The 15,694-nt window shown below is 38.6% G+C and overlaps 1 protein-coding gene across 1 annotated transcript in view; it reads right to left on the bottom strand.

Moving 5' to 3' along the window:
• The window catches only part of Csmd1 (CUB and Sushi multiple domains 1), a 1,205,306-nt gene that overhangs the window by 1,124,144 nt on the left and 65,468 nt on the right, over positions 1-15,694 (bottom strand). The window lies entirely within an intron of this gene.

Raw genomic sequence — 15,694 nt, 5'->3', positions numbered from 1 at the left:
ATATAAAATAAAAGAATATAGGATGAGCAAGGCCAGAGTAGTAAGCCAATAGGTAGCAATTGTCTGAGGCCTCTGATTCACTTCCTGCTTGCATGTTACTGCTTTGGGCTTCTACCTTCACATTTCTTCACATCTAACTATAAACTATAATCCAAAGAAATACTTTTCTCTAAAATTTGTTTTGGTATTGGTATTTTATCCCAGCAATAGAGAGCAAATGAAGACAGCAGGTATAAGTCCATGCTACAGTCCAGGACTTGGAAGCAAGTAACCCTTAACACAGTTATCTCAAAAGCTACCTGAGACAAAGAACAAGTAATTTCACCTTTCCTTGTCATATAGAGTTCACAGAGGAATAAGTAAAATAACCTGTACTAAAAATACATCAGTAGGTACAGGGAAATGTCATCCACGAGCCACAGGAGCGTTATGGTTATGAATTCACTCTGCAATATCTGGCCTGCACACTGTCTTTCTATCTCTCACATTCACTTCTGTAGTCTGTAAGATGCAGATTACTTCTGGTCCTCTTTGGAATGTGAACCATGATGTCCTGTCTAACTCACACCTCCTGGGTTTTCCTGATGCCTGAGTCTACATGTCAGGGTCTTGGGTTCAAAACACAGCTTCTGATGGGAAAATCCTTTGTAAATTCCTTTAAGAATTAATGAAAAACAGTATTTTGGCATATTCCAAGGTAATAAATACAAAATTTCAAATTGAAGGAAAATTTACCCAGAACCCCCATTTTTAGGGAATATTGGTATCTGATGGCTTCTTGGAGAAGGAGAGTTGGTCCCTTACCCATGCACATATAGGCAGCACTAATTTGCTCAGCTAACATTACATTTTCTTTTAAAGTGAGAGAGAACATGTGAATCTGGAAGGAATTGGAAGGGAGCAAATGGGTGTGAATTGGGTCCAAATACAAATCTATGGATATTAAATATATTTAATAAAAACATCTGAAGAATGAAAACATTGCATATCTAAACGTCTTAATGTGATAACAAGTTAATGTCAAGTTGATAATTATACAGACTCTAAAATAAATAATTATTTATACTCATAAAAGAAAGCCAAATCTAATCTTGTCCATCAACCTTTTACTATGCAAGAAATCAGTGAGTGCTGTTATGGAAAAAAAATAAATTTAATAGTAAATGTGAGAATGCATACAGTAAAGAAACAGGAAGATAGCATTAAAGTGAATGAAGACATCCATTAGTTAGCAAGCACAGGTTGACTTTTTGCTATAAACAGTATTAGCCACTACTGTCAAAGAATAGGTGATTGTACTAGGTAGAAGATTCATGCTGCTTTTTCCAAAACTCAGCATAGAACATACATGAGCCCCTGCCAATGACTTGTCTTATGGACATGTTGTTTCTCCCTCACAGAGAGCAGAGGACATGACCTCAGAAGCTCCACACTTGAAGACATAGAATAGCAAGGGTGATAGAAGCATAGGGCTCCCTGATCTCCCCACCACTTCTCAGCACACTGGGCATTATTTGCAATGTCATATAAATTGCTCAACATAGACTGTGTCAACAAAGCACATAGGCTAATCTCATGAAGCCATAGAAATGTGATTCTTAACTTTAAATTTCCTCTGATCTAAATTAATATTGGTCACTTCACAGCTAATTTGTTCAAAAACATCCAGAAAAGATTGGTGAGTCAGAAGGTAGGCTGCTTTTTTTTATCATATTCTATACTATGCAGGTCAAAAATAGAATCTATTCTTTGGATGTTTCTGTAGACTCAAAGTGCTCACAGTGTCACAGTTTGCACAGCCACACTGTCAGAAATGAGAGCACCTCAGGAGAATTTGACAGCTGTTTTTGTTATCTCAAATTGAAAATTCAATGTCTTCTGTTCAAAAGACCAATTAAGCTACAAGCCAAATCCATCACCCTTACCTCAAAACAGCCCCAGGTCAATGCTCAACATTTTCAATCTATTCCCAAGTAATTCTCTGAGGAAAAGGTAACAGGATTTTTTATTCTCCTCCAGAGAAGAGGGGATGGTGAATTGGAAAGGGAAGGAGAAGGTAGAAGATGGAGGAAGAGGGAAAAAAGGTCTCATTGGTGAAATGATCTCCCAGTTGAGAGAAAGAAGACACAATCAAGAGTGGTACACAGTATGGTTCGTAGTTACTTGTAGTGTGACAAATGATCATTGCAGGTGTTTCTCTATCAAAAGGAGAAGACCTCCAGTCTCAAGAGTCCCTTGATGCTAACAGAGATGTCAGCCACCATTGTTCCTACTAGAAGTAGCAATACTTTGCATGTTTTTGCTCATTTATTCATCCATGATTGAAAGCACAGTAAAACAATGCAGTATGCTACTGATCTGTTGTGAGGGCTAATGAGCAACATCTTAGCCAGTTGCTTGGCTCCTCATTACCACACAAGAATGCCTCATTTAAAAGAAATGATTGAAAAATCAGATGTGAAAATGGGAACCGTAGTCCTTTGGGACCAAAGGCATACATGATGAGAATGTCTTGAACAAGGGCTGAGTAAGAGACAACCCATCATCACCCTGACAGAGGTGACTAAGAAGGCAAAGGTGACTGTCCACCCAAAGAAACAAAACCACATGGAAGCCCGTGGGGCCAGTGTTCCCTCTGTTTGACATTTTACAGTGTCACTCTGCTTGACATTTTTCCATGGGCTCTTGGGATAGAACTCAGGCCCAGCCCTTGTATGGTAAGAACTTTCTTCCCTGTGCCATGATTCTTCCAGTCGCCTTGATGGTTAGTACCATGCATAAGGCTGTATTCTGTATTAAGAAACAAAATGCTAGAGAATGTGTCTGGTTGGAGAAAGCACTGGCTACTAGCACTTGTTGGTGCCCATTATGGGTGCTTCACCAATTAAATAGCATGTGTGGCCATAAAAATCACTATTTCCCAGCTTTGCCAAACATCATGTATAAATATTAGGAAAAAAGAGTAAGGTTATATGCCTATCTGTGCTTTCCTTTTCACATGTGATAACTGCCAGTTTTCTTAGGAAGTGCTAGATTTATCTTCCACTTATTCTTTTGCAATTTTTAATCTTAAAGAAGAAATTTCATAGACACACTGGGATAAATTAGCATGATGGCAGCAATGACTGTGATTAAATGGAGCTAAGCTGAACTTACTTGATGGAACATTTTGAAGAAAGACCATGAGCCTGATGCAAATGGCTTCCCTGTTAAGTCTTCTCAGAGCTGCAGAGAAAAAATTCTACACACTGATTGTGGTGTCTGGATTCAAGCCAGAGGCTTTCAGTCTCTAACTTGCTTCCACTTAAGATGTTTTCCAGGATAAGCAGCCATCTCATGACTCAACCACATATATGATCTCATCAGTCTTTCTAGAGGTTACCCAGATCTGACTGGATAGCTCTGTCCTCCTTAATCACATTACTGAATCCAACATGAGCATTTGTCTTCTTCCTTAGAAAACTAGCATCAGAAATGAGCGGCATAACTCTTACACTGTTGCATCAATCCCCTTCCTCACCCCCAGTCCTTTTTACTCCAAACAGTGAAATCTGACCAGAACATTTAATAATGTGACTGTCTGATTTGTGCCTGGGCTTGTTTCAGGCCAAGCAACAGGGGTTAGCTCCCCCCTGGCTGATCCTGTTAGCACAGTTGGTGAGGTGTCAGAGTCAAGGCATGAAGAATGGATAGGCTTTTCCAAATGCAGGCTATCAGGGAAAGCAGGTGTTTGGACTGATAACTCTCCCTTTGTGCAGCAATTTGTCTTTACCTGGAGCAGTTGGTAGGGTCTTCCACTCCAGCAACAATTCCTAAGACTGCAGAAGCAAAAGAAATGGCAGAAAGTAGAAACTACACACATAAGATAAAGCCTGTCCCCAGGGGTGGTGATATGAAAACCTGTCTTGAGAATCACCTTGGAAACATCAAGGTCATAGCTATTCTTTTTGCTGGTGTGTCCTGGACAGTCAAACACAGGAGGTTGAAATATTACGTTATTGCAACTTGCTTTTGATGTTCGTAGATCATGTAAGTCCATAGTTCTACAAAAGTTGAATGTGCCTGCTTGGCTTGCCAGGATGTTGGGACTTGTCTGCATCAGGCTGACACAGTGGCAGTCACTCTTGCTCTTTCTTAGGATGTCCTGGAGCTTCAAATAATCCACATACTAGCAGAGAGCTCTTTCCAGTCCAACTGGTAACATATGTTTCTAATCGCTTCATAGTTTGTATCCTATTTCTGACCTTCTGTCCTTTACTCAAATTTTAATTTTTATTGGCATTTTACAGAAAAACTTCTGTTGTGGTATTTCCATACACATATCAGGTGTTTTCATCCTCCAACAGCCTTTCCATTCTTCTGTCCCTCTTGACTGTCATTTCCTTCTATTTTTCAATCCCAATTTTAAGTTTCCATCCTAGATTCCTATCTTTTATCTCTACCCCCAAACTCAATCTGGGCAAAAAAACACTAGATGTTGTATCTTCAGGTATAGCTTGTTTCATTTTGCAGTATAATGACCATTTACATCTATTTCCATCTGCATCTATTTCCACCTACATCTATTCACATGCTGGGGGGTACAGTACCTGTTTTCTGGTCTTGGCTTCTGTGAATAGTACCACAGAATCCTTGAGTACAGACCTCTCTCTCTGTGGTAAACTAACTTAGATTTCTCTGTATATACACAGAGTAGTATAGCAAGACCACACGGTGCTTTTAAGTTTATTTCTCTGCAGAACATCCATGATGATCACTACAGTTCAATGCAAGAATAGAAATAAGATATCTGAGTATAAGCCCCCAAAACTATAGCATTTCACTATCAACCCAGTTACCAAATACAAACATACACTGAAAAACAGATTCTTTAAGAAGGCAAGTTGGATGTACACATGAAGAACAGCTAATCTCAATACCTATCTTTCACAGAATACTAAAATCAACTGGCATTTATCCATTTGAGGGCTATCTCTAAAGTGGCATAATTACCCAATGTCCTGATGTTGACTTGTGTCCCTTAGATCATGGCTCAAATTTCTAGTTTGACATTCTTTAACAATGAGAACAAGTACCTCTAACCTCAAGATTTCTGTAGAAAGAATGTGGGCCAAAGCAGAAAACTATTAGTTAATAAACAACAAAGCTAGTCTTGGGAGCAAAAGCAAGAAATACTGAAAAATAAAACCCATCAGAACTGCTAGGTCTCTTAGTCAGGGTGTTTATGACATGATGATGATGATGATGATGATGATGATGATGATGATGGAGGTGATGATGATAAGAATGATGATGCTGATGATGAGGATGGCAATGATGATGATGAGGAAAAGATGGAAAGGAAGAAGAAGAGGAACAGAAAGAAGGAAGAGGAACTAAAGGAGGAAGAGCTCTGTTGTGCTCATCTGTGGGCGTTATCACCCAGATTCCAATGAACACATACCACTATATTTTTCACAAATGAGTGTAGTGACCCCATCTCACCCCACTGTGCTAAGACTGCACTTAAACCTAGTTCAACAATGAACTCACACAGAAAAAAAAAACACAGTAGAACCCCTTCAAAGCCCCATGACTTTCAGAAATAAAACCCACTCTAGAGCCAGTCTATACAAGAATTCTGTTCATAGTATGGTACTCTAGCTTCTTGTATTAACTGAAAATGTCTGTGAGGCATTTAATGTGTCATTATGGGCAGACATTACTGCTCCCTACCAATGGGAAATTCTCCACTGGATGTGTGCCCAAACTCACCACCCTTACTTGTGGTGCTACTGCTTTTGATGGGCTGTTTCTAGCCATGATGATAGATGTCATCCTCATGGGCTATGTGAAAATCTATCAATTAAGATCATAAGAGCAAGTAAACTGGATGTGTTGTGGAAATTATTCAGGTTGCAAAATGAAAGAATCGAAATAATGTTGATCTCATGTTCTAGGAAAAAAGCCTTAAAGGGAGGAGACTGGGGCTTTAATGTCAATTCCAAAAGTTTATCTGAATGAGTATTTCCATAGCCTACATAGTCCAGATGACCTTCATCATGCTACCCACATAATAAGCACAGCATTGTCTATACCACACATCTGGAGAATGGAATGAGAGTAACTAAAGAGGATGGAAATCTTCCAGAACACAATACACACAGTGATTTCAAACTAATCATGGACAATTTTTCCTTTTTTTGACATTTCTTTTTTTTAAGATTTTGTTTATTTATTATGTATACAGTCTTCTATCTGCACGCCAGAAGAGGGTACCAAATATCATTCAAGGTGGTTATGAGCCACCATGTGGTTGCTGGGAATTGAACTCAGGACCTCTGGAAGAACAGTCAGTGCTCTTAACCACTGAGCCATCTCTCTGGCCCCAATTTTTTCTTATACTTATACCTAAGGTAGCTTATCAACCAATATTGTTTTATCTCATTTTTGTGAAACCCGGGATTTCACTGCTGGTAGTCAAATGACTTAGATGCCTACTAAGCTGGCCCTCTTGTGTGTATATACAACTATCTCTCTTTTTCTGTGTGTCTGTCTCCATATCCATTTGGATATGGATATCCATATCCATATCCATATCCATATCCTCTCCTTTCCTCTCTCCATCCCCCTCTCTCTCCAAGTTAGAAGTAAACACCATGGGTTTCATCTTTAGAGGGTTCAACTTGTTCGGGGGACGAAAAAATAAATTCTTTTCCTTTCTCTTACAATTCTCATCTCACTTTTCCAGGACATAGTCAGGCATCTGTTGTGAAGAAACATTCATATTCTTGGGTGTTTTTCACATTATAACCACATAATTAAGCAATCTGAGAGAAGGATGCAGAGGAGAATTCACTACACGATGCCACGATGCGCTGCATACTCTAATCTAAATCACATCTGCAAGTTAAAATGTACACTATATATAAAAGACAATGGGACACCAATATAGAATATTTGTGTATTTGAATACAAGTACATTGTAAATTTTCTTGTACTCAACATTTTAAAACAGCATATATTTAAAAGCTATCAATATCTTTAGTTATCCAACTATTTGTATGTGTGCATATATGTATACGTGTTTGTGAACACATAATCACATACACTCACACGGAATACTGGTCATTTTGAGTGCTGGAAACCTACCGATGATTTTAAATTTATAGACATTTTAATTAAAGACATACATAAACATACAGTTTTCTTGACAAAAATGAGTGATTAGAGATATGATAGCTAGGATATATGGGTTTATATGCACATACATTTATGTGTGAAATGAGAAAGTGCTAAATCTGCAATGCTCCAAAGTCTAAACCCTCAAGAGTACCCATATAAAAGGACAATAGGGAAGGCTCTGTCCCAGCCCCATATGATGGAAGCAAACTGCAGAGGTAGGCGCCATATGTGCAGTTTCTTCAGGGAACACATCCTTCCAGCTCTTCGACTTCAGTTTGTTCACCTTTGTCACACACCCCAGCTTCTTCCTATCATTCTCATTTATTTAGGTTTATTCATCTCCATTGCATGAGTATTTTTCCTGCATGTGTGCATGTGTACCACATAAATGCTGAGTGCCTGTGGAGGTCAAAAGAAGTCATGGCATCCTCTGGAATTGGAATTATGGACAGTTTTCCCACCCTGTGGTTCTGGGACCTGAACCTGTGTCCTTTGCAAAGGCACCCAATCCTCTTAACTGCTAAGGTATCTGTTCATCCCCATATTGCTATTAAAGACTTAGTGCAGAAAATTACTTCCTGGATGTAGGTCTAAAGAAGAAGCTATCATGATAAATATTGTTTAAGTCATGTGAATATGCTAATCAAAACAATCTGAGATTTAAGGTACTCTTGAGGCTTTTGCACACATGTATGTATGTGTGCCATGTGTGAATGTGTTTGTGTACACATGTATCTATGTGAATGTATATATATTTATATATGTGGGTGTGTATGTATGTATGTATGTATGTGTGTATATGTGTATTTGTGTGTGCATGTCTATATATATATGTATGTATGTATCTGTGTGTTTCTATATATGTCTATGTGTGTATGTCTGTGTATCTATATATGGATTGCCTACTTGAATATGTGTTTATATGTATGTCAATATATGCATGTGTCTATGTAATTGTGGGAGTGTGTGTGTGTGTGTGTGTGTGTGTGTGTGTGTGTGTGTGTTTGCTTCCATAAAGTAGTAAGGATCCCTTAGTGAACAATGAACATCACTGGGCATGCTATTCCAAGAAGCAGATACTCCTTAAGGCTAGACTTTAAATACCCTCAGTGGTGGAGTCTAATGCTGACTTGCCCCTTTGGCTTAGCTGGTCATTGTGCATATTGTTACTGTGATGATTAGCTTTGCAAAAGTGGGTTTTACCCACCAGTTTTTATTTTATTTCCTGAATATTCACAACTTAGTTTTTTAAAAGGTTTTATTTATTTATTATGTACACAACATTCTGCCTCCATATATATGTGCACATCAGAAGAGGGCACCAGATCTCATAACGGATGGTTGTGAGCCATCATGTGGTTGCTGGGAATTGTACTCAGGAAATTTGGAAGAGCAGTCGGTGCTCTTAAAGTCTGAGCCATCTCTCCAGCACACTACTTAGTTTTTAATTCTTACCAGTACTACAATATTCAAAGCATCTTCCATATGGGTCAGTTTTGAAATTTACATAATATTAGAATTTATATAAGATGCAAGCAAATACTTACAATACCATTAAACTGTCAAATATCTGCATTTTAATTATAATTTTTATGACACATAATTCCTATATAGTCATTCATTGAAAAATTAAGCTGCAATGCCTAGACTGCAGTGTTTGTATGGTAAAGCAAATACCAATCATAATGGAAGAAAGAAAATTTACCAAATTATCAAATTTATTGTTTTCAACTCACATGAAAGAGAAGCAAATAGTCATTGCACTTAAAATCAGAGAAATTAAAAGTAAAACATTATCTCTTTCTTGCTGTTGTCATTCATACTAAGATTTGGGAAATTTGGATATTCTCATTGTGTATGTAGTAATTTTATACTGAAAATCCACAGATTGAGGTCTCAGAATACCATTGCCAAAATTGTTTTGAAAACAAATGAACATGTCTTTAGTTGTTTTGTAGGGCTGTTGATCTGATCAATTGTTCAAAAATATAATTATGATGTTTATAACCTATTTGCAAGAGCTGTAGAAAATCAAGGCACCAAATTCCCAGCACAGGCTAGGGAGAGGCTCAGCAATGCCCAATATCTAGGAGAGGAGTTATGTCTAATGATTGCTGTTGGGAAGGGAGACACAGTATTCTTTGAGGATGAAGTCCCTGGGATACTGTGTATGTTTCAGTAGATGGCCCTACACCCATGCACATTCCAACAGCACTAAGTGGAGAGAGACAGACATACAGAGACAAAGACAGAGAGAAAGCACATTAAGTTGGGAGAGAAAAGCAGAGGGGATGGGCAAAGAATTGGAGGGGAAGGAATGAAGTTTAAGTGAGATTCAAACACATCATACTGATGTACAAAATCCTCAAACAATAAACAGCCCACTATTTAAAAGATTCCTTGATTCATATATTACAACTCTGTACCATCATTTACACAAAACTCCAAGTTAGCACCACAACATCGTGTAGTGAAAGGAATCCTGCTTCCACTGCCTCATTCCACACATTTTCTGTTTGTCTTAATAAAAGAACTTACATAAGTTTTACTCTCCATCCTTGAGAGTAAAAGGCATGCATGTCTTTCTGAGTGTATATTGTAGGATGGATTTCCAGAAATCCCTGTGGTATTTAGATGACAATGGTTGGTAATCTTACTAGACATTGCCTAGTTCTGTGGCACTGTGGTCATAATGTTTTGTGAACAGCAATGTGTGATGTTCTGGAGTATCTGGATCGCAGCAATGAAGTAAGTTGTGTATCTCTGCATTTTTACATGCCACACAAATACTGATTTATTTTTATTTTAAACACAAGGAAATATTACTTAAGATAGGCTAGATAATCAGAATGCAATTGTGACCTATTTTTGAATGCATAAATACAAGCACGAATTTAATGAACAGTAGGTCCTTTTGTACTTTTACAAAATGAATCCTGTTATTTATCTATTACCATGAAAGGGCAAATACAATTTTCTAGCATATATTTGATTTAGAAATCGTTTACCCAGAAATGAGGCAGGCATTTTTTATAAGTAGGCCCCTTCATCTGGTTTCTTACTTCTGGATTTGTGTGGGAAATTACTGATGACAGTGAACACATTTTTTCCAAGGGCTACTATTATGTGAATAAAGCTTAGGATGACAAAAAGAACACAAAGTTTATCTGCTTAGTGATTATTGTCACCAGTCACTGTATGTCACCAGTTACAGTGGGTGTTTGCCTCTTCCAGAATTTAGAAATGTGATTATAAAACAGTGTTAAATGAATTCTGAATAAAGCTACTTTTCTAGTTATGCTGAAAGTTCTCCTCTACTGGATTCTCATGCCCTTTTTATGGTATCTCTGGAAGGAACTTCAAGGAGGTGAGCATTTGCTTCCCACTCATTCCCACTGGAATATTTATGCAGAGTGTGTTCAAGTAGTATCTCTGAGATAACAGAAAACCATAGGCTTTCAGAGTGTACCTACCTGGTTGGGATGGGTTGACCAGTGCCAGGCTAACTCAGGATTGTGGTTTATCAGTAGCAGTGTGTATGTATTCTACTGGATAGTTCTCTACATGGTGTTTGGTCAGCACAGTTCCTTGAAAATTCTCGTGTTCTTATTGACTATTCTCTCTAGGAGCAAAGCCTCAAATTCACTGACTGTCCAGTTTGCTTTAACAGTGCCCTCATGAGCTCAGCACCATGATTCTGCATTGTCAATTACTTCTTATTTCCAGTGAGTCTAGAAAATTGTTTTCTGTATATCCATGGTCTTGTCTCTCTCCGTGTGTGTGTGTGTGTGTGTGTGTGTGTGTGTGTGTATGTGTGATGTCCATACATGTATGTGTATATATGTATGTATGCATGTATGCGTGTCCCTTTGAGTGCGGTCATCTGTGTGTCACAGCATGCATGTAGAGATTTGAAGGAAAACCTATAGAGTCAGTCCCAACCTTTTACCTTGTTTGAGGCCTGCTCTGTTGTTATTTGCCTCTGCAAACTCCAGGCTAGCTGGCATTTGAGTTAAAAAAAAAAAAAAAAAAAAAAAAAAAAAAAAAAAAACTCTCCTGTGTCTCATCTCATGCTGGTACTGCTAGGATTTCAGATGCTCACCCAGACTACAAAATCTAGATTAACCTGGGCTCCAGGATCAGGTACTCTTCCTTGTACATCAGGAGCTTTACTCACCAAGCCAACACCCCACCCTCATATATAGTCTTAAAACCACAGAAAATCTATGACTTGGCCACTGGCAACACATGCACAGGGTTTAGGTTCACACTGCATGGGAAATAGATAACTATATGTTTTTCTCTCTTGTCCTAGTTTTGTTTCTGAACCTACTGCTGTAATACTGAGTACAACATGTCTGCATCTGTGAGGCAGATTTCTATCCAATTTCTTGGTAGAATGGTCAGATGTTTCCATCCACTCTACAGAAAGAAACAGAATCTCAAAGAGTAATTTGATAGAGAATGCAGGAGAGACTCCAAACTTCCACTGTCTGTTACCTGGGTACTCCTGAGTGTCAGTAGCATTTGTATCTGAGCGTTTATATTCAGTATAGAATACTATATTTGTTCAGCAAACACCCTAATTCTAGCTTCTGTTGTAGCCCTACTAAAGCACATTCAAGAGGCTGTCTGCTTCAGAGATACCTGAGTTCTTTCTCATCAGCATCTGGTGCCAGAAATGTATTCAGCATTCTTCTCTCTCTCTCTTTCTCTCTCTGTCTCTCTGTCTTTCTCTGTCTCTGTCTCTCTCTGTCTCTCTGTGTGTCTCTCTATCTCTCTGTGTCTCTGTCTCTCTCTGTGCCTCTGTCTCTCTTTCTCTTTCTGTCTCTGTCTCTCTGTCTCTCTGTCTTTCTCTGTCTCTGTCTCTGTCTGTCTCTATCTGTGTGTGTCTCTCTCTCTGCCTCTGTCTGTGTCTCTCTCTGTCTCTCTGTGTTTCTCTGTGTCTCTCTCTGTCTCTGTCTCTCTCTGAAATGTTATATGATGCCCTTTAGATTTCTGTATTCTTTGGAAGAAGCTGAAAAAAAAGCTAAAATGGATTTCTGTGAATTAGCATGCAATTTGAATTATTTTGCAGCATTTCTGCATTCAGGGTTTGCCAGAGCCATAAGTCATGAGACACTAAACATTGCACTCAGCTTTCATATGCAATATTTCCAGAAGATAGGACTCACACTCGGGACATTAGATACATCTTTTAAGACACTTTTAATCTAAATGGACTTTTGAAGCCCACAGCTCAGCAGATACCTTTTCCGAATGTAGAACCATCTCTTCACTTATGATGGATTCAAACTTCAATCAGCAGAAAAAAAAAAAACTCATCTTTAAAACCATGTGAAACATTATAAATAATAACTTTTCCCCCAATTTTTTTTACCAGTGAGACCTTATCATAGTGAGACCAGAATGAGTTAACACAAGAGTGAAAACCTTCACCCAGGTCTTTGTTATGCCATCTTATGTCACCAGGGAGCTGGGAAAGGTAAATTATATGTGATTGGCAAGCATAGCCATTTAAGTCCTTGAGGATGTTGCCATTTTAAAGACAGTTAAGAAGGGAAACCACCTTTATCTTTCTTAGAATTAGCACTGTTACAGGTAAAATCTTTAGTTACTTAATCCATAGTATTTGAAATGCTTTCTATCCAGTTTCTGGGTTGGGATTCTACACAGCAAATACTTTTCTCAGGAGATGGGGAAATGACTCTGTTGGTAAAGTGCTTACTTTACAAACATTATGACTAAAGTTTCTTTCCCAGAAACAATGAGAAAAAAGTCAGGCAGGGCATCACACATCTATAATCCAAGTTCAAAGTTCTAGGAAAGTGTGTTCAAGGGTATACATGAAGGTTGTTGGGCGGCTGGTCCAGAAAAAATGGTAAGCTCTGGTTCAGTGATAGTCTATCTCAAAATGTAAAGTGGCTAGTGACCAAGGAAGGCATGGCATTCCTGGCTTCCATATGCATGCCAAAACAAATGTACATACAATAAAGCACACCTGTGTATGTAACATACATACAAATGCATACATATGTACATACCTGAGCACACTCATACATGTGTGTGCATGTGTAAATGTGAGCACGAGCATATACAAACACACACACACACACACACACACACACACACACACACACACTTCTCAACCTCCTTTTTCAGATCCCATTTAGTCTCTGGACCAGAAAGTAGAAGTTTTGGCATGCAAGAACCTCAGAATGACTTCTCTTTTCCATCTGCCATCTCCATCACTACCACAGGCTAGCAGCGGACACCACACTCTCATAGGGCAGCACACCAGTGTCAGAAAATGACAGTGCACCAGTATCCTTTTGATGTAGTGAGTGTAAATTCACCTTCTTCCTGCTTCTGCTTCAGCCCCTCCAGCCTTTCTTTGCAGACACACTACCAATAATACCCCACATTCACCTCACCTTTTCTATTTAAATGTTTCTTAGTGTCAATAGCATAATACCCCACAGAAACTAAATCATCTCTGTTAGTTGTTCCTTCATATTCTCTAAGCCTCCCTCAACAAATGAAATTTATTTAAATGACCCTATGTTTCCTCTTCTGCAAGTTAGGTTCACTTCTTCAACTCACTGCACAACCAGGCAGTGGTGTTTTCACCAATATCAATTTTGCATAAGAAATATTAAAAGTCTCAGGTTAACCTGATCTGTGACATTTCCACTCCTCTGAGACATTGTCTCACCATATAGGATTGATCTTAGATTGCTATAAAAACTGATGCTTAGACCAAAAGTGGCATGGATGAAAAGCTTTGTTCTACACGTAGAATGCACCATGACACACATGAAATAGAATGTGCTCCATAGTGGTTCTCTATTTGAATGGATATGATTTTTCATTTATCATTGAAATTACAATATGGAGAGGATGGCTGTCCCTTCTGCACGCCCCTGCCTCGTCCAGCTGTCTGTTCAGAACCTCACTAAGCAGAATTCTATCCAATACCATTGTCTCTAAAATTACCACTGCCCTTCTCCTCCAACACATGTTATTTGTTTTGATTTGATTTACTGGCATCATCTTTGTGAAACTGTGTTTAGATGTCACCATTCATCAAGCCCAACTCAGTCACATATTCTCTGTAAGAGTGCCTCACTCACATGAACCACAGTGCCTTGTCCTGACTGGCATCTCTTTTTTCCATCTATAGCCTTTATTTTGTGTCTGGCAATTATGGGGACACCAGCTTTAACTTGGCTCAGAGAATATTGTTAAGGTTAAGTCCAAAATCTTGTTTTGAATCCTCTGCATTCTCTAGTTTGGTTACTGAAACAGTTAATGTTTTTATACAAATGAATATATGTTTATAATGCTTGCTCAGAAAGTATTAGATCCCAGAGTGGGCAGTGTTCCTAGTAAATGATTATACTTTGCTTACTGTAAAACCAAGTATCAAAATCATAGTTTAACCAATGACTGTTACTGGCTGAGTTATGGATGCTCATTCACACACTGAAGTTCTGGTCCTCCAAAACCATAGAAAGTAACTCCTTTGGAGACAGTTTCTTAGATGTGGTCAATCATAGTGAGAATGATATAACCCTTATAGGAAAAAGAAACCCAGACAATACAGGTGCAAAGTGACACATGAGAGATGATGTGAGACCACGGGAGAAGGTGGCTAGCCATCTGTCCCTGAAGAGAACCCCCCACCAGAATTTTCATACTCTGCTGGAACCTAACTCTCAGAATTCAGTCTCCAGAGCTATGAACAATCAAGCTGCCATTGTCTCACCACACAGTAGCCCTACAACATCCCTTCTCTCCATATTATAACTTCAATGATAAGTATAAAGTTATATTCATTTAATAGAAAACAACTATGGAGCATGTTGCATTTCATGCATATCATCGTGCCTTCTACAGGTAGAACACAGCTTTCCATCCATGCCAATCTTGGCCTCAACATCAGTTTCTACAGCAATCAATCCTGAACAGAAAAAGGCTCAGTGCAATTGTCCTGGTACAGGAGAGATTGGTCAATCAACCTCCCATCGAAGATGTCAGAATTGATGGTGTAGAATACTCAAAACAATTGAGTACATGGGCCCACAATCACTGCTGTAAGTAAGCTATTATCTCTAAACCAAGTTGGGTTCCATGAATGCATAAGCTGTGAAGAGGCAGGTGGAGAGTGATGCATGGCTTTTGAAGGGAAGGACACAAAAGTTTGATGAAATGACCTGCTTTTATACTGTTCCAGGCCAGAAAATGTGTAATTTCTTGTGTCTACAGAGTCTGGCCAGTCACTTGAATACAGAGACTTAAGACCCCTGAATTGGTGAGGCTGACTTGAAAACAGAATATTTTAATTATTTATTAAAAGTTCTTAATGCTAAAGTAAAAGGGGAAACAAGCTTTGGAGAACCCCAGGACAGTAGAGCTCTACTCTGCTCCCAAATGTCTCTGAATGCAATATTCATACTGACATATCTCAAGTACCTAATATGGGTCAATTTAACCTTGTCAGACTTTCCACATCTAGTAGAATATGACC

The sequence above is a fragment of the Cricetulus griseus genome, assembly GCF_003668045.3.
Source record: "Cricetulus griseus strain 17A/GY chromosome 1 unlocalized genomic scaffold, alternate assembly CriGri-PICRH-1.0 chr1_1, whole genome shotgun sequence".
NCBI classification, from domain to species: Eukaryota; Metazoa; Chordata; class Mammalia; order Rodentia; family Cricetidae; genus Cricetulus; species Cricetulus griseus.
This window is presented reverse-complemented; position numbering and strand designations above follow the sequence as displayed.